Source organism: Odocoileus virginianus, chromosome 2, assembly GCF_023699985.2.
Source record: "Odocoileus virginianus isolate 20LAN1187 ecotype Illinois chromosome 2, Ovbor_1.2, whole genome shotgun sequence".
NCBI classification, from domain to species: Eukaryota; Metazoa; Chordata; class Mammalia; order Artiodactyla; family Cervidae; genus Odocoileus; species Odocoileus virginianus.
In genome coordinates this window covers 58,023,172-58,047,236 of record NC_069675.1, presented here as the reverse complement: position 1 = coordinate 58,047,236, position 24,065 = coordinate 58,023,172, and the positions used below count along the sequence as shown (strand labels likewise).

The following is a 24,065-nucleotide window of genomic DNA, read 5'->3' as shown; positions in this document are numbered from 1 at the left end:
ATACAATAGTATAACTTCCTTTCCTAGAGATAAGAAATGGATTTCCTGGACTGGAATGGGATTAAGAAGTTGGCTGGAAAGTAATGAGAGGCTACATGCTGGTGGTCCCCGAAAGCAGGACTCACTGCTCTCTTCCCACCCTATTCTGGCAGAAGCCTTTGGCAGGATCTGTCTATGGGAACTGAGAGCCAAGAGAGATAATTTCCATTCATTTTATTTGTCAGAGCCCAGAGAGGTGGCAAGACCCTAAGATAACAAAAGGCTGGGTTGTGTGTCCAGTCCAGCCAAGACCATTTCAATAGCATTTTTTGTGCTGAATGAAATGCTCTATACATGGGTGTCCAATACAGTAGCTTCTAGCCAGTAGGACTATTGAGGAAAACCACTAGGGCTCAGAAATGTGGCTAGCATAACTAAGGAGCTAAAATTTTATTGAGTTTTAATTAATTTAGATTTCAACAGCTGCATGTGACTGATAGCTACCATAATGGACAGTGAAATCTTTCATGGTACCATGGAGGTTCTGGAAGCCCAACATGATGAGCCCCAGATACCCAAAAGGGTAGAGAGACAGCAGAGGCCGCAGACCTAAAGGAACCTTGCTGATGGGCCAAGGTCAATCCAGCAGCAACCTGTGCGGCCAGCTGCCTTTGAGGAAAGATACAGAGTGGAAATCTTAGGGGAGCCAGCATGGCAGAGGAGGAGCAAAGATCAAATGTTTCATCCTCTTTCTCTGACATGCTAATCCTACAGAAGTCTCCTCAGTTTAGATGCAACCCCTGCCAAATTGTCTATGATTAAGTGTCTGCCACCTCTTGTGAAATCAGAACTTGAACTAGAAATTGGGTTGAGTTATAGAAAAATGAAATTATATTTCCTGCAAACCTGAATTTTGTAAAACTTGAGGTCTGTACCTGCTATATAACTGAAAGTGACAATTCTAACAAAATGCTTAGAAGCCTGTGTTTATCTTCTTAAAAGGAAGTTCTTCTTTTCTCCATCATTAAAGGACCCAAGTTCTTTGGTGGACATGAAAGCTGCATCAGAAAACCATCTTTCAACTAAAAACAGAATATCCTTTTGTGAAATTTTTTCTGTTCCAATTACCCATGAATGAATCCTTGCAGTTAGCCATAATGAACCTTTGCACATTGAACCTGAGATAACACTAAACTCCAGGACCTTGATTATGGTCTAAACACCCAATTTTGTCCAGTTCCACAATATCTAGGAAAGGCCAACCTGGACCTAGTTGGAGGAGACACAGGAGCATCCTTGGCTGCCTTGAGACTCAAATAGACAGAAACAAGTCTACAGATACCATCCACTGGTAATTCAGTACGCCTGACACCTGCTATTTATGCATGCATGCATGCCAAATTGTTTCAGTTGTGTCTGACTCTTTGCAACCCCATGGATGGTAGCCCACCAGGCTCCTCTGTCTATGGAATTCTCCAGGCAAGAATACTGGTTGCCATGTCCTCCTCCAGGGGATCTTCCCAGCTCAGGGATCAAATGCACATCTGCTGCTGCTCCTGCATTGCAGGAGGACTCTTTACCACTGGGCCATCTCTGTTGCTCTGTGTACAGAGCAACACCTAAATGATTCGAAGGCTCAGAAATCTTCAAAATGTGTATACTCAAAATATTAGCAACAAAAACATCAATCAGCTAGAATGGATAACAGCCATGAACCACGGGCCCAGCTCTCTTATTGAGGACCAACTAAATATCAGTTCTTGACTCTAGAGTACCTTTGCGGGTCTGTACCATCCTCTTAGTCTCATCTTTCACATTACTCAAGATAATTTAATGTTGGTAAAATCCCAGCCCAGAAATGGTGTATATACCAAGATAAATGCAGTTATCAGAGAGAATTTACATTTTGCCAGTAGGTCAACCATTACTGGGATTATTGCCAAAAAAAAGTTTGAGTTGAAATTAGGTGGGTTTGAGCCCTTTCTGAGAAAATGTTTGCTAAATTTAATAAATTTACATCCTATAAAATCAGTAGGGATTCTTGGCCAAGGTTTATTGTTCATTTCCCATTAAATGTTAAGAGCCTTTGATGACTTATAAAGAGTAGACTGATCTCTGTTTTTTTTTTTGTTGTTGTTGTTTTTTCTGTGTTTTTAATAATTGGAATAAATTGCAAGTAACTGGATATAGCATGATGCCAGTGTTTTCTTCTGAATAATTCCTGGATGACTGTATTTAGTATGAACAAGATAATGTAATTAACATCTTCTGAAATAATGAGGCTAGACAGGAAAGGCAAAGAAAAACCAGTAGGAATGCACAGTCTTGGAGGGCACTGAATACCCACCATGTGGTGTTGAATCAAAGCATCTCCATCTCAAACAGTGCAAAACGCAACAAGCTGAAAACAGGCAGAACCTCACTTACCAGCACACTGGACATGAGCCAAGGGAAACTAGCCCTGTTGCAGAAACTTGCCCCAGATGAGTAGAGATGGAAAACAAACCCAATACTCAGAGGGTAGGATTAACTCATGCATAGTTTGGGCAATCTGCTAGGCAGGGCAAAATGAAGAATGGTTCCAGGACAAGGGAAGTAACATGGAAGCCAGAGAGAGCTGCAATATCATCCCAGATCTCTTTTTAGAGTAAATCAACCAGTGACTGGGCTTCCAGAGAGTAGAACATAGCCTGTTAAGTAAAGACAACTTCATGAGAGCTGCTGGTTATTTCTTCATACTTTGTTGCAACTTTTGTTGCTATCTTTAAATACTCCAAATAACAAATCATTGATATTTTTCTCCAAGGAAATAAAGTCAACTGTTGAGCAGGAGTTGTTTTTTGTGCCATAGGTCAGTCTTCTAAGGAAATCCTGATATCCTCAACATTAAAAACCATGATATTTTTGTCCCCAAAATGACAAATTTAGTTCTATTTTAGATACTGAATATATAGTGCTAAGCTGCACTTGTTGAGAATTAATTATCTGGCATTATTGGTGTCCCATATCTTATTTCAAAAACTTACACAAGCACCTTTCCCCTGTGAACTAGTTCGTTTCAGTGGAAAAGGGGAGTATTGTACAAATACATCTTTCTTTACACAACCCATGCTAAAAAGATGTATATTTATTTGATCATATTTAAAATATTCACTCCTTCTTTGAACTTTTTCCAAATAAAATCAGGAGGACTGTTGTTGACTGCTCATCTTCTTTTATTCTTGTAATAACACACTTCCTAGCTATTCACAAAGCTACCTTGTGCATGCCTCTTCCCCAGCTTACCTCACAACTGACAAAATAGTAATTACTAAAATCCTACAGTCAGTTCTTAGTGGTAAATAGAGCAACTTGTTGAGTACTTCTTCATACATGTCATGCTGGAAAGTGAAACCATTACACTGCTACATGATATTAACTGCCCTTCAACATTGTGTGTGCATGCTAAGTTGCTTTAGCCCTGTCTGACTCTGTGTGACCCTATGGACTGCAGCCTGCCAGGCTCCTCTGTCCATGAGATTCTCCAGGCAAGAATACTGGAGTGGATTGCCATGTCCTCCTCCAGGGGATCTTCCTGACCCAGGGATCGAACCTGTATCTGTTGTGTCTCTTGCACTGGCAGACGAATTCTTTACCACTAGCGCCATCTGAGAAGCCCTTCAACACTGTGTGGTATGGATGTTTACAATGCCCAGGAATGATATTTGGTCAAACAATTATGCCAATAGTTCATTCTGCTTTCTTTTACTAAAATCTTAATAATTTTCAGCTGATTTTGCAGCAACGTAACCTGTACCTAGTTTTGCTACAAGTATAAAAGAATACAACTTGAGTGATAGTTTTGTGATTTTGATTTCCTTTGATGATATTTCTTAGCTAAAAATCCATTCATTTATTAACAAGTAATTTATTAACTTGTTATAAGTAATATTTATTAATTTACTAGCTAAGTTTTTAATAATTGAATGACTACTGAGCTTAAAGCATTGAGCTAAGTATTGGAGATGCAGCACAACAAAAGGGACAAAATTCCTGCCCTTATGGGGCTCACATTCCTCATCAGTTAGAAAAGATTATTTAGTGTTTGCCTTAGAAAATCTCAATTGATGAGAGGTGACTGTGTGTTGTTTAACAATGACACAAAAACTAATTAAGAGAAGCGTTATAAAAGCCAATGCACTGGGGACTAATATTAACAGATTGCTCCCTCAATGAAATCCAATTTTCAGATATTGTTGTATTTCTAATTTACACCTTTATTTCTTTGTGGTCGCTTGTGAAAAAAATCACAAACAGACTTTGTCACAGTTCACACAGGTTTATAATCTGTACTTACACTATGCAATTGTAAAGATACTGTTTATAATTTGTGTTTTTAATTCATTTGAATTGTAGTAATATTTATCTCACTGTTTACTCTTTTTATGCTTCACTGAAGCACTTTAGAGATATTGATCCATTTTTTAAAAATTATGAATATAAGACAACACATTGTAACTGTAAAAGTGTAAAATTAACACATACCAAAACTGAAATTACATTGTCTGAGAGAGATTATCTGAAATCTGTTAAATGTTAGCCAAAACGGTTTGATCAGTGCATTCCTTGGTGTTCCCATGAAACTTTTAAGAATGAAATGTTACTAAGAATGATAGTATTTTAAGAAACACACCCATCCTATTTGATATCCCTTTGACCCCTTTATAAAATAATAAAAGCTTATTTTCACTGCCCTTTATCCAGAAATATTTTAGCTCCCTTCCTAGATGTTCTGAGGGGTAAAATAAAAGTTGGCATTTATCTTGTAAGTGTTCTATGATCTTTTTAAATGTAAAAATAGATATATAAGAGAATACTCAGTACACAAATATATGTTAGAATGTAAAGATTATGAGTGATACAATTTTCTTAAATTCTCCTTTAATATTTTTAGATTGATTTTTACAATAAAAATAAGGATTAAAATTGCATAACTGTAGTCTTAGATTGAAAGTATTGTATAAATCATTATGTATTCTTTAAAATGTTCTCTCACTATCTAAAAGCTGCCATCTATACTTTCTGCTTATAAATCATATCTAATTGATAAAAATGAAAATGCTCCCCAGAAAAAATCCATTCCAAGTATATCTAATGTGTCCTGATTCTGAATCTATTTTGCCTATCTACACACTCAGTCTGGGAGTGAGTGAAGACTCTTCTTTCACAAAATGTTCTATTCCTACTGATATCTTCTGTATTTTATATCATAAAAAGGATAGTTTTCACTGGTACTTTTTACAGGCTTGAATTGCTTTATTTAGATTTAGAACCATGAATGTCATGGTCATGCTGGGTATTTTCCCCATGACCCTCTAATTTGGGGCTGACATTTGACTCCCTTCTTGTCATCATATTCTGTATGTATCATATTCTGTTCTCTGCTTCAGTGTCAAATCAGGTGGGTCAAATAAGCAAATATTTACCAAGTGCCTAATATGGGCAAGTGGAGAAGGAAACAGCAACCCACTCCAGTACTCTTGCCTGGCGAATCCCATGAATGGAGGAACCTCGTAATCTACAGTCCATGGGGTCGCAGAGTCGGACACGACTGAGCGACTTCACTTTCACTAATATGGACAAGAAATTGTTGCTGTTAAAAAAAAAAACCACTATAGGACTTCTCTGGTGGTCCAGTGGCTGGGAATGCATCTGCCAATGCAGAGGACACAGGTTCAATTCCTGGTCCAGGAAGACCCCACACGCCATGGAGTAATAAGCCCATGGACCACAACTACTAAAGCCCATGCTCCCTACAGCCTGAGCTCCACAAGAAGAGAAGCCACCTCAATGAGAAGCCCGCGCATCACAACGAGACAGCCCCCACTCACTGCAAACAGAGAAGGCCCATGTGCAATGAAGACCCAGCACAGCCAAAATTAAATAAATAAATTTTTTTTAAACTACACATTTCTAAAATGTATGAAAATTTTACATAACTGGGTAAATCACAGTTGGAGAGCTCAAGAAATTTAAACTTATTTCAGAGGGAAAAATTGTACAAAAAATAAAAATGTAAACTATAACTAATTAATAGCTTACAAAATATTCAAGTGACAGCTTAAGACAAAATTAAAAGAGATACAAGAAATCTATTATTCTCTTGTAGTCTGGAGAGAGTCAAGCCAGTTATGGTGAAGTGCACTGAGCATGGCATGAGGCTGAACTTGAGAGAACTGTTGCAGCTCCATCACTTATTAATTGGGTCATTCTAAGAGCTCACATAACTTCTGGAGGGAGCAGGAAAAGTGGACAGAGATAGACATACAGATACATCTCCAAGTCAAGCTGTGCAGACACAATTCTGGGGAAACTGGTAGAAGCAGAGTGACTAGGAAAGAAGCAATTTCCTCTTGAGTTGGTAGCTATAATGCTAAGTATTCTGCTGCCAGTGACCTCCACTAAAGCAAGCCCACCTGAAAAAGGAGGAAGCCAAGAAATAAAGCAGAGAAGAGAGTTGCTTCATTTGCCTCATCTGTAAAATGAGAAATGGGAAACTTTTACTTTGGGAAATGTAAATGGGAAGCTAATACTTTGTCACCAAGAAGTAAGGGTTAGAAGAGATAAACTCTTGAGACCGTTTCCAGCTCTAATTCTGTGATCTCAGAAATGCCTGACTTTAATGCAGGGGTCTCTCATTGCAGGTGGATTCTTTACTGTCTGAGACACCAGGAAAGCCCAACAAACGGGTACATGTGTGCGAAATCAAAAAGAGGCACTTAGAATTTCTCATAACAATAATGTAGGTTTTACACTCTTAAGAAAGTTGGGGCTATTTTTTTCCCAGGTGAGGCTATATTTTTATTACTTTTATCTAACTTTAATTTTCTGATTAAGTTGAAAGTTTATAGCCACAATTCCCATAGTGAACATGAAGGCAGAAAGGTGTCTTTTAAGAACATGAAAGATACTGTTCCTTAATGTATCTGTTCCTAATTCAATTGTTTATACCCATTTCTAAAGGAAAGAGTAATCATAAGTCAATTTTTGTCATCTTTAAACTATTTATGATAAATTATAAATAAAAGAATCATTGTTAGAACATGTTTTTCTAGAGTATATTGCTTATAACTTCAATAGCAATCCAGCCCCCAAAGTTCAATCTCTTCCAGTATGAATTGCTAAGGTTTTTTTGAACCCTCTTTAGACAGAGATACCTGTGAGTCATGATTACTTAAATATACTGTGAAGATTAAGAGAACGAGAACAACTTTATACAAAAATTAACACAAAATGGACCATCAACCTAAATGTTAACAGCTAAAAGTATGAAACTTAGAAAATTAGAGTAAATATTGTGATCTTGGATTTGGCAATGGTTTATTATTATTATATTTTATGGCCACACCACACAGCATGTGGGATCTTAGTTCCCTGACCAGGGGTTGAACCTGCATCACTTAGAGTGGAAGTAAAGAATTCTATTGGACCATCAGGAAAGTTCTGGTAATGGTTTTATAGATGTGATCATAAAAGCATGAACAACAAACTAAAATAGATGGTGCTTTAGCAAAATTAAAAGCTTTTGTACTTCAAAGATGTCATCAAGAAAGTGTGTATCAGCCAATAGATGGGAGAAAATATTTGCAAATCACATATCTGATAAGGGGCTTCTATCCTGAATCTATAAAGAATTAATACAACCTAATAATAAACAAATAACCCAATTTTTAAATTGGCAAAGGATTAAAATAGACATTTCTCCAAAAATGATATATAAATGACTAATAATCATTTGAAAAATGCTCAACATCATTTACCATCAGGGATATAGAAATCAAAACCATACTGAATTAACCACTAAATGGCTTAAAATCAAAGGCAGACAATAACAAATTAAAGTCTATTGCTGGTGGGAGAACTTTGGAAAACAGTTTGGCAGTTACTCAAAGTATCAAACATAGAGTTGCTTTATGACTTAGCATAAAGACAACTTCCAGATGTACAAGCTGGGATTTGAAAAGACAGAGGAACCGGAGATCAAATTGCCAACATTCATTGGATAATAGAGAAAGCAACAGAATTCCAGGAAAACATCTGCTTCTAATTCATTGACTACACTAAAGCCTTTGACTGTGTAGATCACAGCAAACTGTGGAAAATTCTTAGAGATGGGAATACCAGACCATTTTACACGTCTCCTGAGAAACCTGTATGTGGGTCAAGAAGCGACAGTTAGAACCAGACATGGAACAATGAACTGGTTCAAAATTGGGAAAGGAGTACATCAAGGCCATATGTTGTCACCCTGCTTATTTAACTTCTATGCAGAGTACATCATGCAAAATGCCAAGCTGGGTGGATCACAAGCTGGAATCAAGATTGCCAGTAGAAGTATCAACAAGCTCAGATATGCAGATGATAATGGCAGAAATTGAAGAGGAACTAAAGAGCCTCTTAATGAAGGTGAAAGAGGAGAGTGAAAACCCTGGCTTAAAACTCAACATTCAAAAAACTAAGATCATGGCACCTGGCCCCATCACTTCATGGCAAATAGATGGGGAAAAAGTGAAAACAGTGACAGATTTTATTTTCTTGGGCTCCAAAATCACTGCAGGTTGTGACTGCAACCATGAAATTCAGACACTTGCTCCTTGGAAGGAAAGCTATGACAAACCTAGACAGTGTATTAAAGAGCAGAAAGATCACTTTGCCAACAAAGGTCCACCTAGTCAAAGCTATGGTTCTTCCAGTAGTCATGTATAAATGTGAGAAGTGAACTATAAAGAAGGCTGAGCACTGAAGAATTGGTGCTTGCAAATTGTGGTGCTGGAGAAGACCCTTGAGAGTCCCTTGGACAGCAAGGAGATCAAACCAGTCAATCTTAAGGGAAATCAACCCTGAATATTCACTGGAAGAATTGATGCTGAAGCTGAAGCTCCAAAAGTTTGACTCATTGGAAAAGACCCTGATGCTGGGAAAGATTGAGGGCCCAAGGAGAAGGGGAAGGCAGAGGATGAGATGGTTAGATGGCATCTCTAACTGAATGGATATGAGTTTGAGCAAACACCAGGAGATAGTGAAGGACAGGGGAGCCTGGCATGCTGCAGTCTATGGGCTCGCAAAGAGTCAGACATGACTTAGCGACTGAACAACAACAAATACACATGGTCGTCACTGCATCACTAAGTTGTGTTTTACACTCTTGTCTCATATAGTCATTACAGAGTATTGGGTAGAGTTTCCTTTTCTCCACAGCAGGGCCTTATTTATTGATTTTATATATAGTAGTGTGTAACGGTCAACCCCAATCTCCCAATTTATCCCTACCCTCCCTTTCCCCTGGTAACCATGTGTGTTTTCTACATCTATTTCTGTTCTATAAATAAGTTCATTTGTATCATTAAAAATTTTTTTTCAATATCAACAGAGATTTTTGTTTCAGGAAGATGAGTATATAAGAACAGATTCTGAACCAGCCTACTTTTGTTTTTCACTTCTGTCACACTTAACTTTTTCTCTTTTGAGGTTATATTGATATTTCTTATTTCCACAACTCATGAGAAGGCCTTGAGACTCCTGTGTTTTAATCAGTAGGACGAGTTTATTGCACTTAAGGCTCCTTTTTTGATAAAAAAGGACTACAATCTTGAAAGTTCTTTTTAAATTATTAGATATTTGTTCTGGCTTAGTGACTGTTTAAAAATAACAGATTTTAAGTGATTCATACACACAATTCTGGGACTCTTGAGTATGGATGGATGAAATGGAATGCACACAACCTTACACAGGGTTGTGCGAAAACAGCCTTCTTAATATTCGTAATAGTGTCCTTCCATGAATTAAAGTCGAGGGTAGTCATTCTGAAACTAGATCCCATTCTGTATCACTCCTTTACCAAAAAGTGGGATTAATGCACAGTTTCCAGGTTGTTGAGAAAACAATAAAAATCATCCAATTTTGATTTCCATTTCAAAAGTGGTTTCTTATGATGAAGGGAGGAAAGGTGAAGTGATGAAGAAAAGAAAATATATTGTCTGATACATGGAAAGTATTCAACAGATGCTAATTTCTTTCCTTTCATTCCCTTCTGAGGGAAGAATAAAGGAGTATAAGGGAGGAGACAGTGTTGACCAGATATGCTATCTGAAATATCCAACCTATACATCCATAATAAATTACTTCCTTCAGTAGTTATCTCTCAAGCAAAAAAACAGCACTTGAAGGAGTTAACTCATTTTTTTAAAATCTGCTACTAGATATGTCACTTCATTACTTTTGTGAGGGTAACATTCCAATGAGAAAGAATGCTGAGGAATCTTTTCCAGAATCTACCTTTCTATGAAAGTTCTTCTCTTCTTTCTAAAGTAGTCCCATCTGCCAGTCTGTGTACTTACTTGAGCTAGAGGAACCTGGTGGGCTACAGACCATGGGGTCGCAAGAGTCAGACATGACTTAGCAATTAAACCACCAGTACCACAAAAAAGTCCTCTATCAGTTCACTTTATTTGGATAGTTCAGCAGGGACTACTCTGAGGCTATCTGAATCACTCTTGCTATCTTTCCTTGAATCTCCTCAACCCCAAATTTTATAAAGATACACTCCTTCATCATTCCATTGCTGGTCTCAGTCAAATTCTGGAGCCCTTGAGGAGTATCTTTAAAGGAGTATCTTTTTTTTTTGTATTGGAATACTCACAAACAGTTTCAGAGAACATAGCTGGCCTCTTGTATTTAGGTTGGCACATCAATCCATTAAAAAACTAGCAGAAAAGTTCAATGAGAAATTACTATGCCATGTTACATTTTATCAGATGTAGGTAAGAATACCAGAAAATTAGGCAAATAATAAGTGCTTACTTAGAACTCCTAAATAGTCTATAATTCTACACAGAGGGGAACCCCATACATCACAACCCACCCATACATCATCTGAGAACCTCAGAAACTCTGCTCATACAACCGGAATTACCTAAGTCCATTTTGCACTACTAGAAGACTGCACATTGGTCAACAGAGAGTTGGGCCCAAGGCAAAACAGTTCCTGAACTTTATTAATTCTGATTTCTGAACCAAGGAAGATTTTCCCCCTCCCTCCATCAACAGGATTGTCTTAGGGTCTGAAGAAAGGCAGTATTTAAATAAAAGGTTTACTTACATGTTGAAAAGTGAAAAAGGAGTAATCACAGAAAGACAGTGTTTAGAACTAGAAAAAAACCCTAGAGAAAATTTAATTCAAACGCCTTCTTAAGAATAAGGAAAAAGAGACTAAGAAATGGCTTGTGTCTGCTTAGGTCAAAACAGTTCAAAGTGAAGAGGTCACAGCGAGTAACAGGAAGAGTATTATCTTTGTGGTTGACAATGTGGATTTGAATCCAGCTCTTCTAGGAACTATTTAAATGGTTTCCTTATATAAAAAGCAGGAATACCAGGACCTGTTTTCTAGAGTTATTGTGAAGAGTAAATGATATAACTTACCTGAAGTGCCTAGAATGGTTGCTGGCCCTCAGTAAGTGCTTGGCAAATGTTATTGTCAGCCAAACAAGAATCTTTTGACCCCAACTCTTGTACACTGCACTGCACTGCACTATTAAGGCAGCTGACCTAAAGGAATCAAACATTTGCTTAAAATATGGGATTCCAGTGCTCGCTTCGGCAGCACATATACTAAAATATGGGATTCCAAATAAAAGCAATTGTGTGCAACCTCACTCAAATAATGTTTTTCAAATATCTACTAATTATTAACGCCAGCAATAACACCCAGTCCTTTTTGGATGAAATTAAACGTTCCACTTTTCTCAGTGATTTTAGCTGTTTTCAGATACACACAGTTCAGCACAAAGAGATGACACAAGGGACTTTTTATCTGCAATGCAGAGAGCAAGACGGAGACAATTTACATCCGAACTTGCCGTTAGCTCCATATGGCATGTATTCATCACTTAGTGAGTTCAGTGCCCTATCTTTAGAGCTTCAGTGATCAGAGTAGAAACTGCCCACTTATTTATGCTTGGTTTATTTATGCTTGTCTGGACTGAAAATATAGGGAGAGGAAGAGGTGAAGGAAATCACCACTCTCTGCAAGAATCAGCTCTGGAATCAGGAATCCAGGGTTAATGCAGACTGTCCAGGAATAGTAGCCTCTGTCCTAAAGAGTAGGCAAAATGCAGATGACCTGAGGTGCATTATTTATAGGTTGCAATCTGTATGTTATTCCTGTCTGTCCCACAAAGGACTTGGCTGTGGTTAAATGTCGGGCTGTCTTTCTTTTGTTCAGTATAAAACCTCACTCTTACCGGTCAAGCGGGCATTTGCAGTAACATGTGATCACTTGGTTTGTATCAGCAACAGGACAAGTTCCTCTCAAAGGTTGAATCAGGAACTAACCAACCCTCTTCCCGTGCCCCTCCTTCAGGGAGTGGAAATGGAGAGAGAAGTACTGTATTCTCCTTTCCCTATTGAGAGTAAATTAATAAAAGGTTCCTACTGGAAAGTCAAAGAATCAGTCCCTTTATACAAAAGGAATTTTGATGTTCCTCCAATTTTTTGCTTCAAAAGATATATAAATCTTTCAAGATAGAAGAATATGGACTTTTACCCTTCAATTATCATAATGGTCTCAGTGATAGGAAAGAGGATATTGTGAAGTATACACCGACATCCTCCCCATTATAGTATTAAGCATATATTTAGCTCTAGAATTTGAACCCTGGAGCAAAATATAACTTCTAGAATATTGAGAAGAATTACAGACTGTTATGGGTTGAATTGTGTCCCCAACCCTTCAAATCCATATGTTAAAATCCTAACCGCCAGTACCTCAGGATGCGACCTTATTTGGAATTAGGGTTATTGCAAAGGTTGTTTAGATTAGGTCATTAGAGTGGACCCTAATCTAATATGACTGGTGTCCTTTACAAAAAGGGAAAATTTCTCTCTCTTCTCATCTCTCTATCACTTTCCCTCTTCCCCTCCTTTCCCATGTCCTCCCCTTCTTTCTTTCCTTCCTTCATTTTTCTGCTGGACTTCATGGAAAAGAGAGACTGGAAGAGAGAAACACGATTTTTCTTTTTAGCCATTGACAGACTTTAATGTTTTCTGTATTATTTAAAAAATACAAATACTTGTTAAAAAGGCATATCCATATATATTTGTGATAAAGGTTGGTAATAGTGGGCAAAAGGGGCAGCCCAAGGGAAACTACTTCCTTCTCCATGTGCTCAAAATCAAATCAATGGCTCCTTAAATTCAATGGTTTGGACTTCCCTGGTGGTCCAGTGGTTAAGAATCCACTTGTCAATGCAGGGGACAAAGGTTTGATCCATGGTCCAGGAAGATTCCACATGCTTTGGGGCAACCAAGTCTGTGTGCTACAAATAACAGAGCCCACACTCCACAACTACTGAAGCCTACGCTCCTGGAGCCTGTGCTCTGCAACACGGGAGCAATTACAATGAGAAACCCATGCAATGCTACTAGAGAAAAGCCCCCACTCGCCGCAACTGGAGAAAGCCTACTTGCAGCATGAAGACCCAGCACAGCCAAAACTGATAAAGAAATAAAAAATTTAAAAGCTCACTGGAATGGACACGTACATACTGCTGTATTTAAAGTGGATAACCAGCAAGGACCTACTGTGCAGCACATGGAACTCTGCTCAGTGTTCTGAGGCAGCCTGGATTGGAGGAGATGGATACATGCAAATGTATGGCTGAGTTCCTTTGCTGTTCCTTTGAAACCATCACAAGACTGTCAATCAGCTATACCCCAATACGAAATAAAAATTAAAAAAAAAAAACACCCCAAAACCTCAGTGGCTCATTTCAAGGCTCTTAAAGAGAATTCCAGTCTTTTACTTGTTTCTCTCACTGCGGCTTTTTCATTCTTTGACTGAAGAAGCTATTTTTCAACTTGTTATTAATAATAGCTAATAACTTTTTTAACTTGCTAATAATTTTCAACTTGCTAATAACTTTGTCTAAACCTATCCACCCACCTTCAAAAAAGCAGCAGAAGCAACTTCTACTACAACATTTTCTTCCTCGCCAAAGAGTAATTCCGCTTGTCCATCCCCTACCTCCACCCAAAAAGAAGTTTAACCCAGGTTTTGACTAATGTCCCCTCTCTTTTCTATCCATTGCCACAAAATGAGTCTCCAGGACTATCCTTGGCCACTGCTCTCATCTGAGGGCAATGATGCAGATTGAACTCTGACAGGGATACAGCATCAAGGCTGCTGACACTTCATCTGAATAGCTATGCATACCCACAGACTCTCCCAGAGTTTCTCTCTGTTCCCTAAGATGACACTAGCAGATAGCAATTCCCAACGTGTGTGCACTTGTGCAAGGGAAGGTCACTCTGAGATCTTCCTGTGAGGTCTTCTTGTGCTCACTGTGCCTGACATCTGTTCTTGGACTGAAGAACGTCAAAACTCAGAACTACTTGGTGTTCTTAATGCTGCTTCATCACCCATGATGGGCCTGAAGCTTTTGTTCATAAAATGGCAAAGTCTGGACCTCCAGTTTCCAGGATCTATAGCTAGCAGTAGTGTCCTAGTGTGATGTTACCACATCATGTAAAGCTGTTCTAGGCAAGTAGGTATCTGTCATTTCTGCCTGTCCAACATTCATTCCTCCCCTTCTCATGTTTTCCCACTTTCTGTCTTTATGATTTAGATGCTGACCTTATTTACCCACCTCTGTGTCCCTACTATTAGTGAAAGGAAGTACACATATCCTAAGCCAAGCCAATAAAACTTGTGCTGAAACTGCTGGGAAAGAGGTGCTATCTCTATTTGACTTATATTTAAAGAATATAAGCCTGGAGTTTCTAGGAGCCACTAGGTGAAGGGACTCTCCAGAAAAAAAAAAGTCAAGATGTGAGAGAATGAGATCAAGGGAAGCAGGGTGGGGTGGGAATGTTGTCTTGACATCATCTTCATCTCTGGGGTCAACCAAGCCTGAAATTATGTAAGCGAACAAATTCCCTTTGCTCAAGGCCATTTTGCAATGGCATTTGCAACCAACAGTATCCTAATATAGCCATTGTTTCGTTTGACCTTTCTTCTATCTTCTACTTCCTGCTCAGTCTACATAGCTATTTTTGTTCTTGTCCATTAAATTGACATGTTTAGCCCCACCTAACTGTGTTGGGATGTACTTTACTTCAATGTTCGTAGGGTGTTCGGCGAAATCTGCAGTTGCTAAGTTTATTTTTCCACTTGTAGAATTTATAGTTGGCTGAAGATGAAAGTGTTTCCCCAAATCCAGAATGTTTTGTTCTAGAGTCAGGCAGTGTAGCTGTCTAGAAGGTAAGAAAACATCATCACTCATTATAGGTCTATGACCTATGTAAGAGCTTGTGCTGGTACCATCTGTCAGTCAAATTCCTAAATGTCAGGATGATCTTGATTTATTTCTAGGCTTTGTCAATCAGTTTATCACATGCTAGCTGCTAAAACAGAATCCAGTGACATCCTCATTCCAGACTGAGTATAGGATTTTCTTCATGTGAGTTTGTATGTTGTTTTGGTTTTGTAGCTGCTATAGAAATAACTATTCACAATGGTTACATCCGGGGGAAAAAAAAAAAAAAAAAACCAGTAAAGTAGAAAATAAGGCTATTAATCCAAGTGCACTGGCAAAACTTCTTCTTAGCAACTTTAAAGCAAGGGAGAAGAGGAGAATGACAATAATCACTACCTAGACAATATCTCCCACCACTGACAGTGGACATACAGACTCTTATAGATTCTTATACACATACAGATTCTTATAACACACCCTACTGAAGAATCAAAACATCTTAGAAGTGGAGAGGCCATGCTGTCATGCAGTTTGATTTTACTAAAAATGTAGGTATGTCTTCCATATCCTTCCTCAACAGCAACCCAGGCTCCTTGCAAACATCAAAATATCTTCAGAAGTGGGTGTCGCTGCCATTGAAAGAGTTCTCCTTTATGGAAAGCATTCTCTTGTGCTGATCCACAGCTTCTGTCCCTATAACTTTGGAACATCAGCATTTAAGGGAACATATGGATCATTCAAACAACTTCATTTTTTGCTCAGTGATCTGTCTTCTGGAACAGAGGATCTAATCATCTCTGAAATAATCGTTTCAATATTTTATGAAGCATTTGTGTTCTTCCCATCCATTTTTTCCTCTGGGATAAATAAACCCATGTGCTCTCCATCTTTCTTATTCTGGTCAAAATTATCTGGGATACTCCCCTAAATTCCTGCCCTGTTTGTTGTTCAGTCGCAAGTTGTGTCTGACTCTTTGTGACCCCATGGACTGCAGCACACCAGGCTCCTCTGTCTCCACTATCTCCTGCAGTTTGTTCAAATTCATGTCCATTGAGTTGGTGATGCTATCTAACCATCTCATCCTCTGATGCCCTCTTCTCCTTTTGCCTTCAATCTTTCCCAGAAATGGGGTCTTTTCCAATGAGTCAGCTCTTTGCATCAGGTGGCCGAAGTATTAGAGCTTCAGCTTCAGCAACAGTCTAATTCCCCTTATGATTCCTTAACATTGCACTACTGCTCATTCAGAGACTAGGTATTTCCTTCCAGGTACAAAACCAATAGGAAAAAAAAACCCAACTTTTTCAGTATTTTATGTCTTTCTAGGTATTTTATAGATTTATGTAGAACTACTAATTTATGTACTTCTCCATAATAGTTCTACCCTTTTAAGCACAATAGGGTCAGTTATAAATGGCCTGTCAACATTTCTGGTGGAGCCAGATTTTCTACACATAAATTTGTCAGACTTCAAAACTGTCAAGAGCACAGAATTGTGCTGTCCAAGTACCCTTAGCAGCTACTTAGACTGCTGGTTCATTTCAGTCACACAATCTTACATGTATTCAGGTTTTTAAGTACTTTATATTCTCATACCTGGCAATTCAGATGGTAAAGAATCTGTCTGCAATGTGGGAGGCTGGGTTCCATTCCTGTCGGGAAGATCCCCTGGAGAAGAGAATGGCAACCCACTCCAGTATTCTTGCCTGGAGCATTCCATGGACAGTGGAGCCTGCTGGGCTACAGTCCATGGGGTCGCAAAGAGTCGGACATGACTGAGGGACTAACACTAATACACATCGCTGTATTTGATATTTGCTATCACTCTGGGAAGAAAGTTGGGCAATGTGTTATTCTTCCCACTTTGCAGTTGAGGTGCAATGACACCCCGAGGTTAGATAATCACAGGTTAGAGGTAGAGAAAGGACTAAAGTCCGATGACTCTTGACTTTCAGACTAATGCTTTGTTTTCTCCATAGCCTTTGTCATCAAGTAATCTTACACTCCTCCCTAAGTAGCACTACTGCATATCAGCTCTCTGAAAGGGTGCAAGCTTAACACCTTTCACCTGTCAACGACCACCCAGGGAAAAACCCAGCTCTTCTGACTACTAGAGTCCAGCCATCTCTCATTAAACTCCAGTACTTCACTCTCCTTCCTTCTGTGTTTTGCACAACCCATTCTGAAATCAGCAAACACACAGCAGTGTTGGAAGCAATAATAATTTTTAAGTGCCCACTTCCCCTTCTTCTCCATCCCCACCCCACAAAGAAGCTAATAGGAAGCAGAGCTTTCATTTGCCAAATATTGCAAGAAACAGCATGATGAATTTTAGGTCATAAGATAATTGTGAGTAATGATGGAGAAGGAAAACAAAATTCTTAATCTGAAGAACTCTCCAGGGAGACCGTGAGGCTTCCCTCTTCTGTCTTTCACCCTTGCCTTGAACGCAGTTCACTTCTCTTTAGATTCAACAACTTGAGGAAAGAGGGAGTGTGGAGCTGGGTGAGGTCTGTAAGTGAAGCAAGGGAGCACTAAAAGTGAGAAAGGAGGAATTCTGCATTATTCTGGGCAGTACATTGTGCTAGGCAGTATTTACAGGAGTTAATCTCCAGCTAGGAACAGCACTTTCCTTTCCCATCTGATGATCTCTCCGTAATCCGAGAGGGTTCATAAAGAAGACAGAAGGCTGGAGAATGTTTTCCTTTAAAATTCTTCTCTGGTTGATAAAAACCAAAGATAAAGAGGAACAAAGCCCTCAACATTTGGAAAGAAAATTTCCACAAATGACTTTACCTGACTTTGGATGGGGCAGGGGAAGAGGGTAGTTTTCACAGTGGGGGTGTGTGGATTAAAATTTTTAGTGTGCTCCTGACAAATGCTCAGATGAAGTATGCTTTGTCCTTTTGCTTTTGGGGTTTGCCAAGACTAAAATATAGCCCAGAACTCTGCTAAGCTGTGGTTTTAGCTCCAGACCTCTAGACATTTGGCACAACGCTCTTTGTTGAGGGGTTTAGGATTTAACTTTGAAATCAAGCTGTTACATAATTTAATGATTCAAATTCCTGTGTATCCTAGTGGCCAGTATCATTTTATTTTTAAAAAATATGTTTATGTCAATACGACTTTTAGACTTTGTACTTAGATTCTCTGTCTTATGTCTTTTATTGCTTTTGAGAAATTTGAAAAAAAAATTTAAATATTTTCAATGGGGAAGAGGCATGAGATCTTCTAGGACCCATGCTTCGGGTGCTAGCTACCTACTAGAACCGTAGGACAAGAGATTAGGATGTTAAGAGGGCTGATTGGGTTTGGTGGGGTGGAGGAAGATATAAAAGAGATGGAAAATAAAAACAATTAAAAGGGAAAATGTGAATCCTAGAGTAACTAAACTATCAAAGGGATGACAACTGCTCAAAATTCATTAGGTATAGGTACCAGTGATGTAAAATTTACAGTGAATAAGGAAAAGCCTTTTGACCTAAATTTCAGATTACTATCTTGGCTTTCTCAGGGAAGTTATGATATTGTCAAGCTTTTCATATTTACGTCAGCTGTGAAAACAGCAGAACCAGTCAAGAGGTCTCTTGATTCCTGAATTGACTGACAGGTGTGATATTGATTTTATAAATTTTCCATTATTTAGCGATCAATTAACCTTGTTTGAACTGTTGTGGGGGGTCCCTTTTTATTTGCTTTAAGACTATGCCGGTAAAATGCAAAGGATATGCTTTGGGGTCAGAAGATGGGGCATGGAGTCTAGGAAGTCCCTGACTAGCCTAACTATCTTGAATGAGTCTTCTAGCCTCTCTAAGGCTCAGCATTATCTGTATTAAAAAAAGTCTAGTAATAATGGCTGTTTTTGAACTCAAATACGCTAACACATATGAATGCAGTTATGAACTCTAAAGAGCTAGTTACTATTTTTATTATTTTCTAATGTTGAGGTTAGGTTACAAATCAAAAGAGGAACAAAGACCTTCTGTCTTAAGGAGAAGAAAAGATGCATGTGAATATTGCTTTTACTGTATTTCTCCCTCTTTACTTCATTTGGATCTTTGAAAAGCTGCATTCTTCTGCTATTAGGGCTTTACCCTCTAAGGCTTCTGTATTTGATGTCTTTAGACCTTACACTCAGGTTAAGAACTAAGAAAAAACATAACTTAGAGCAAGTTATGGAACTTGACCATAGCCCTTGGGAATTTAAATTCCACTGACTACTGGTGGGACCATGTTTTCTTTCTGTTTTTCAGTTTTTTATTTTTTTTTATTTTTTAAAAGAATGTGGTTTCTGCCTCCTCTTCTAGTAATACAATGGCTTGGGCTTTTGTGAGTTAATAAAGCAATAAAAAAAACACACACACACAAAAAAAATAATGGATCTCATACAATTTGACAACTCCCACATAGAAATTGTCCAACCACAGAGTCTGATGGGATCATGATTGGTATGCCAGAGACATGGGCTAACCCACAGCTTTATTCATAGCAAATAAACAGTCATTCGATCACCCAGGGAAAATCAAATAAGGTAACAATCAACACTAACATTGCCATTTTTGAATGTGCATTCTTAAAAGGAGTATGTCAACTCAGAAAATGTCTTTGTGAAATAGCACAATGTCAACTCATCTCTCTCAATAGTTACTAAGCAAGAAATCAAGATGAATACTTTTTAGGAGCCAAACTAAATTTCTTTCAATATCTGTATCTTCAATTATATAGCACTATTTACTAAAGTTTCTTCTCCAGGGAATCTTCCCAACCCAGGAATCAAACCTGGGTCTCCCACATTGCAGGCAGATTCTTTACCATCTGAACCACTAGAGAAGCTTAGTAAAGTTTACTTGAAGGCAAAGTTTACTTGAAGGCAATTATCACTTTATGAAATGGGACACTTAACAATGATTAATGATGGTGTAAACCTTATAATGGGCTTTCCTGGTGGCTCAGCACTAAAGAATCCATCTGCCAATGTAGTAGACGTGGGTTTGATCCCTGGGTGGGGAAGATCCCCTGGAGAAGGAAATGGAAACTCACTCCAGTATTCTTGCCTGGTAAATCCCATGGACAGAGGAGCCTGGAGGGCTATAATTCAAGAGGTCTTAAAGAGTTGGACATGACTTAGTGACTAAACAATAACAACAAAATCTTGTAATATAGTATTTGTGAAATTACATCACAGGATAGATTTAGAACTGCTTTTTGATGAGGATAGCTCTATTTTGGCCTGTTTCATTTAAGGAACTTTGGATTCTTAATAATAACGAGATGATTTTCTCTTGCCTGAATTCAAACCCCAAATTCTCAGGATAAGAAGACATCTCTCCATGGGTTCTTCCTTCTAGATGGCCTTTTTGCAGTAATGGTAGTTTTTTCTTGGTGGCATTTCAGGAAATTGAAGAAAGACTATATTTTGTACCTAAGCTCTTCTCTTTCCACATTTTGACTTTGCCAAAATGAAAGCACATTGTTAGATTCTTCTCTAAGTTTCAAGATTATTTCAATATCATTTCAATACCCTTAGGCTATCACTCATCTTCTCTGGTTGGGAGCAGGAGGTAGCTACCTTCAATATATCCATGATAAAAGCAATACCCCACAACTTCCTGGAGTATCTCAAGGGCTATAATTTGCACAAGTGGGGACTTTCATTTTTTAATTTTTAATTGATGTATAGTTGATTCGTAATATTATATAAGTTATGGGTGTACAACAATAATTCACTATTTTTAAAGGTTATGCTCCATTTATACATGTGTGTGCGCTCAGTCACTTCAGTCATGTCTGACTTTTTGCAACCCCGTGAACTGTAGCCAGCCAGGCTCCTCTGTCCATGGGATTTTCCTGGCAATAATACTGGTGTGGGTTGCCATGCCCTCCTCCAGGATATTGTCCCAACCTAGGGATCAAACCTGTGTCTCCTGCATTGCAGGTGGATTCTTTACCACTGAGCCACCAGGGATGTTGACTCTATTCCCTGTGATACACAATATATCCTTGTAGCTTATTTATTTTATACATAGTTTATATCACATAATCCCCTACCTGTCTCTTTCCCCTCCCTCTCATCTCTCCCCAGTGGTAACCACTACTATAGCCTATTCTCTATATCTGTGAATCTGCATTTGCTTTGTTATATTCACTAGTTTTATTTTTTAGATACTACATATAAATGATAACATACAGTGTCTGTCTTTCTCTGTCTGATTTATTTCATTAAGCATAAAACTCTTCAAGTCCATCCATGTTGCAAACAGCAAAATTTCATTCTTTTTTATGGATGAGTAGTATTCCACTGTGAATACTTCTTTATCCATCAGCTGTTGATGGATATTTAGGTTGGTTCCATATCTTGGCTATTGTAAATAATGCTGCAAGAACATTAGGGTGCATATATCTTTTCAAATTAGTGTTTTCTTTTTTTGGATATATAACCAAATTCTACAGGAGTAGAATTGCTGGGTCATATGGTAGTTCTATTTTTAACTTTTTGAGAACTCTTCATACTGTTTTCCATAGTGGCTTCACCAATTTATATTCCCACCAACAGTGTACAAAGGTCCCCCTTTTCCCACATTCTCACCAACACGGGTTACTATGGTCTTTTTGATGACAGCCATTCTATTGGTGTGAGGTACTGTTAGGGGAAGCACACTGATTGAAACCGCCCACCCTGGCCAGGCACCATAGTAACCATTTGCATGAGTTGTTTTATGACAGGAGATCCTGATAAGGAATAGGGAACTTAATAAGCCACCACCAACTGGAAGAGTTTGGGAAAGGTCGAAAGAAGACACTGTGTGTCTGTCCACGTCCCAGAATCCCTCTCGCTAGCATCCATCTTGACTGAACGATACGGCGCCACCAGAAAAGATTCTGAATTAGAATGATTGGCCAAAGACCACCCAGAAACTAATCCCATCACCATAAAACCCGAGACTGTGAGCCACGTGGCAGAGCAGTTCTCCTGGGTTCCCTTGCCCTCCTGCTCTCCACCCGGGTGCCTTTTCCCAATAAAATCTCTCACTTTGTCAGCACATGTGTCTCCTTGGACAATTCATTTCTGAGTGTTAGACAAGAGCCCAGTTTCGGGCCCTGGAAGGGGTCCCCTTTCCTGCAACAGTTCTATCTCATTGTGGTTTTGATTTGCATTTCTCTGTTGAGTAGCAATGTTGAGCACTTTTCATTTGGCTATTAGTCATCTGTATTTCTTCTTTGGAAGAGTGTATATTCAGATCTTCTGCCCATTTTTTAATTGGGTTGCTTGTTTTATGTGTGTGTATGTGTGTGTTAGGCAGTATGAGTTGTTTACGTGTTTTGGATATTAACCTCTTATTGGTTATACAGATATGCCACATATGGGCACTTTAAAATCATTTACTAGAGGCATTCTGTGAAGGCAGACAAGTTACAAAAAGATTTCTCTTCCCTGGCACTAGGGTTCATAGTCAGTGAAGGGCCGCTGTGTCAGTCACTGTCTGCCAGGAAAGTGCCCTGCCAGGGCACTTTGGCACAATACATGAACCAGACTGCCCTATGGGGCACCCTTGGGACATGACCACCTTGAATAACTCCTTCCTCATCCATGCCGGAGGACACAGGCATCTGATAAGATACTGCAGGCATCATTTCCTCAGTACCAGAAATCTCTCTGATTTCTGCCTCCGGGCTTCCTTCACATATTCACTCTCTTTTGGTCTCTGTATTTCTTTCCATCCTATTAAAAGAAGCCCAAGTTCTCCCTCTCTTCCCAGTGGTTCTCAGACTTTTTTGATTGAGGCCCATCTGAGTGGAGTAAAAGGCTCCTAGTACTCATGTACTCCAGTCTTTGCTGCTTCTTAAGGAATTCCCTGAGAGCAATGAACTGTTGCTGTTTAAGTATATTGTGTGCAGATCATATGAATACCTGTTTTAGCTATATAGGTGTGGATGGTTCCTATGTGTACTACAATCCATATTTGTTTTAATGTTTTGTTATAGAAAACTTACAGGTCATAAATTGAGTTAACCTCTAGAGATACCACTATCTTACTATAAGGGTTAATCAAATAATCCATATCAAACAGATAATGATGGAGATAAATGAAAGGTAACATATAATTAAAAACAAGGAATAGTAACCATTGAAAAGTACTGATGCAACAATATAGCACGGATACTAATGACAAAGCTATCTTCCCCAAAATTGAGGCTACTTCAACAATCTGTCCCTGAACCTCGATAGTGGGAGCTTTGCAAATATGGCCAAGTGTTGCCTGGCAACCAGGTGAATAGTAAGTATTCACCTCAGTAAACTATAATAATGTGCTAAAATTGTATTTATGAATACCAAATATGACTAACTCTTAACAACTCAACAGTTATTAATAGCTTTCAGACATACACACGCACACACACACACACACACACACAAAATCTAGGGCATCAAGGGCCAGTTGCTAGTAAGATCCAAAGAAAAGACTTGTATTTTGGGATCAGTATGTGGGACATCAGGAGGATGCTTGCTGCCTACCAGGTGGCTATGCTCCATACCTTAAAATTCATCACTGCATACATAGGTGGTTGACTTGACTTTTTGAATCAGCTTCTCAAAATGTTGGATCACGTTTCCTGTTTCATCCTTTGCTGCTACAGGCACATCTTGACCTTGTACCCTAGCCAGCTCCCCAGGACTCCCTGGCTGGACCTCCAAACCCCTAGTCTCTTACTGGAGTACCTCTCTGGCAAGGAGGATCAGATCGTACCCAGTAACTGGACAGACTCCCAGTTTACCCCCTTGCAGTATCTATGATGGCA

The 24,065-nt window shown here is 38.8% G+C and overlaps 1 protein-coding gene across 1 annotated transcript in view; it reads right to left on the bottom strand.

Moving 5' to 3' along the window:
* The window catches only part of EHBP1 (EH domain binding protein 1), a 373,028-nt gene extending 349,016 nt beyond the window's left edge, over positions 1-24,012 (bottom strand). The window contains exon 1 of the mRNA XM_070480108.1: positions 23,802-24,012. The gene's annotated coding sequence lies outside the window, so the exon portion shown is untranslated. The remainder of the gene's footprint in view (positions 1-23,801) is intronic.
* Positions 24,013-24,065: the final 53 nt, after the last annotated feature.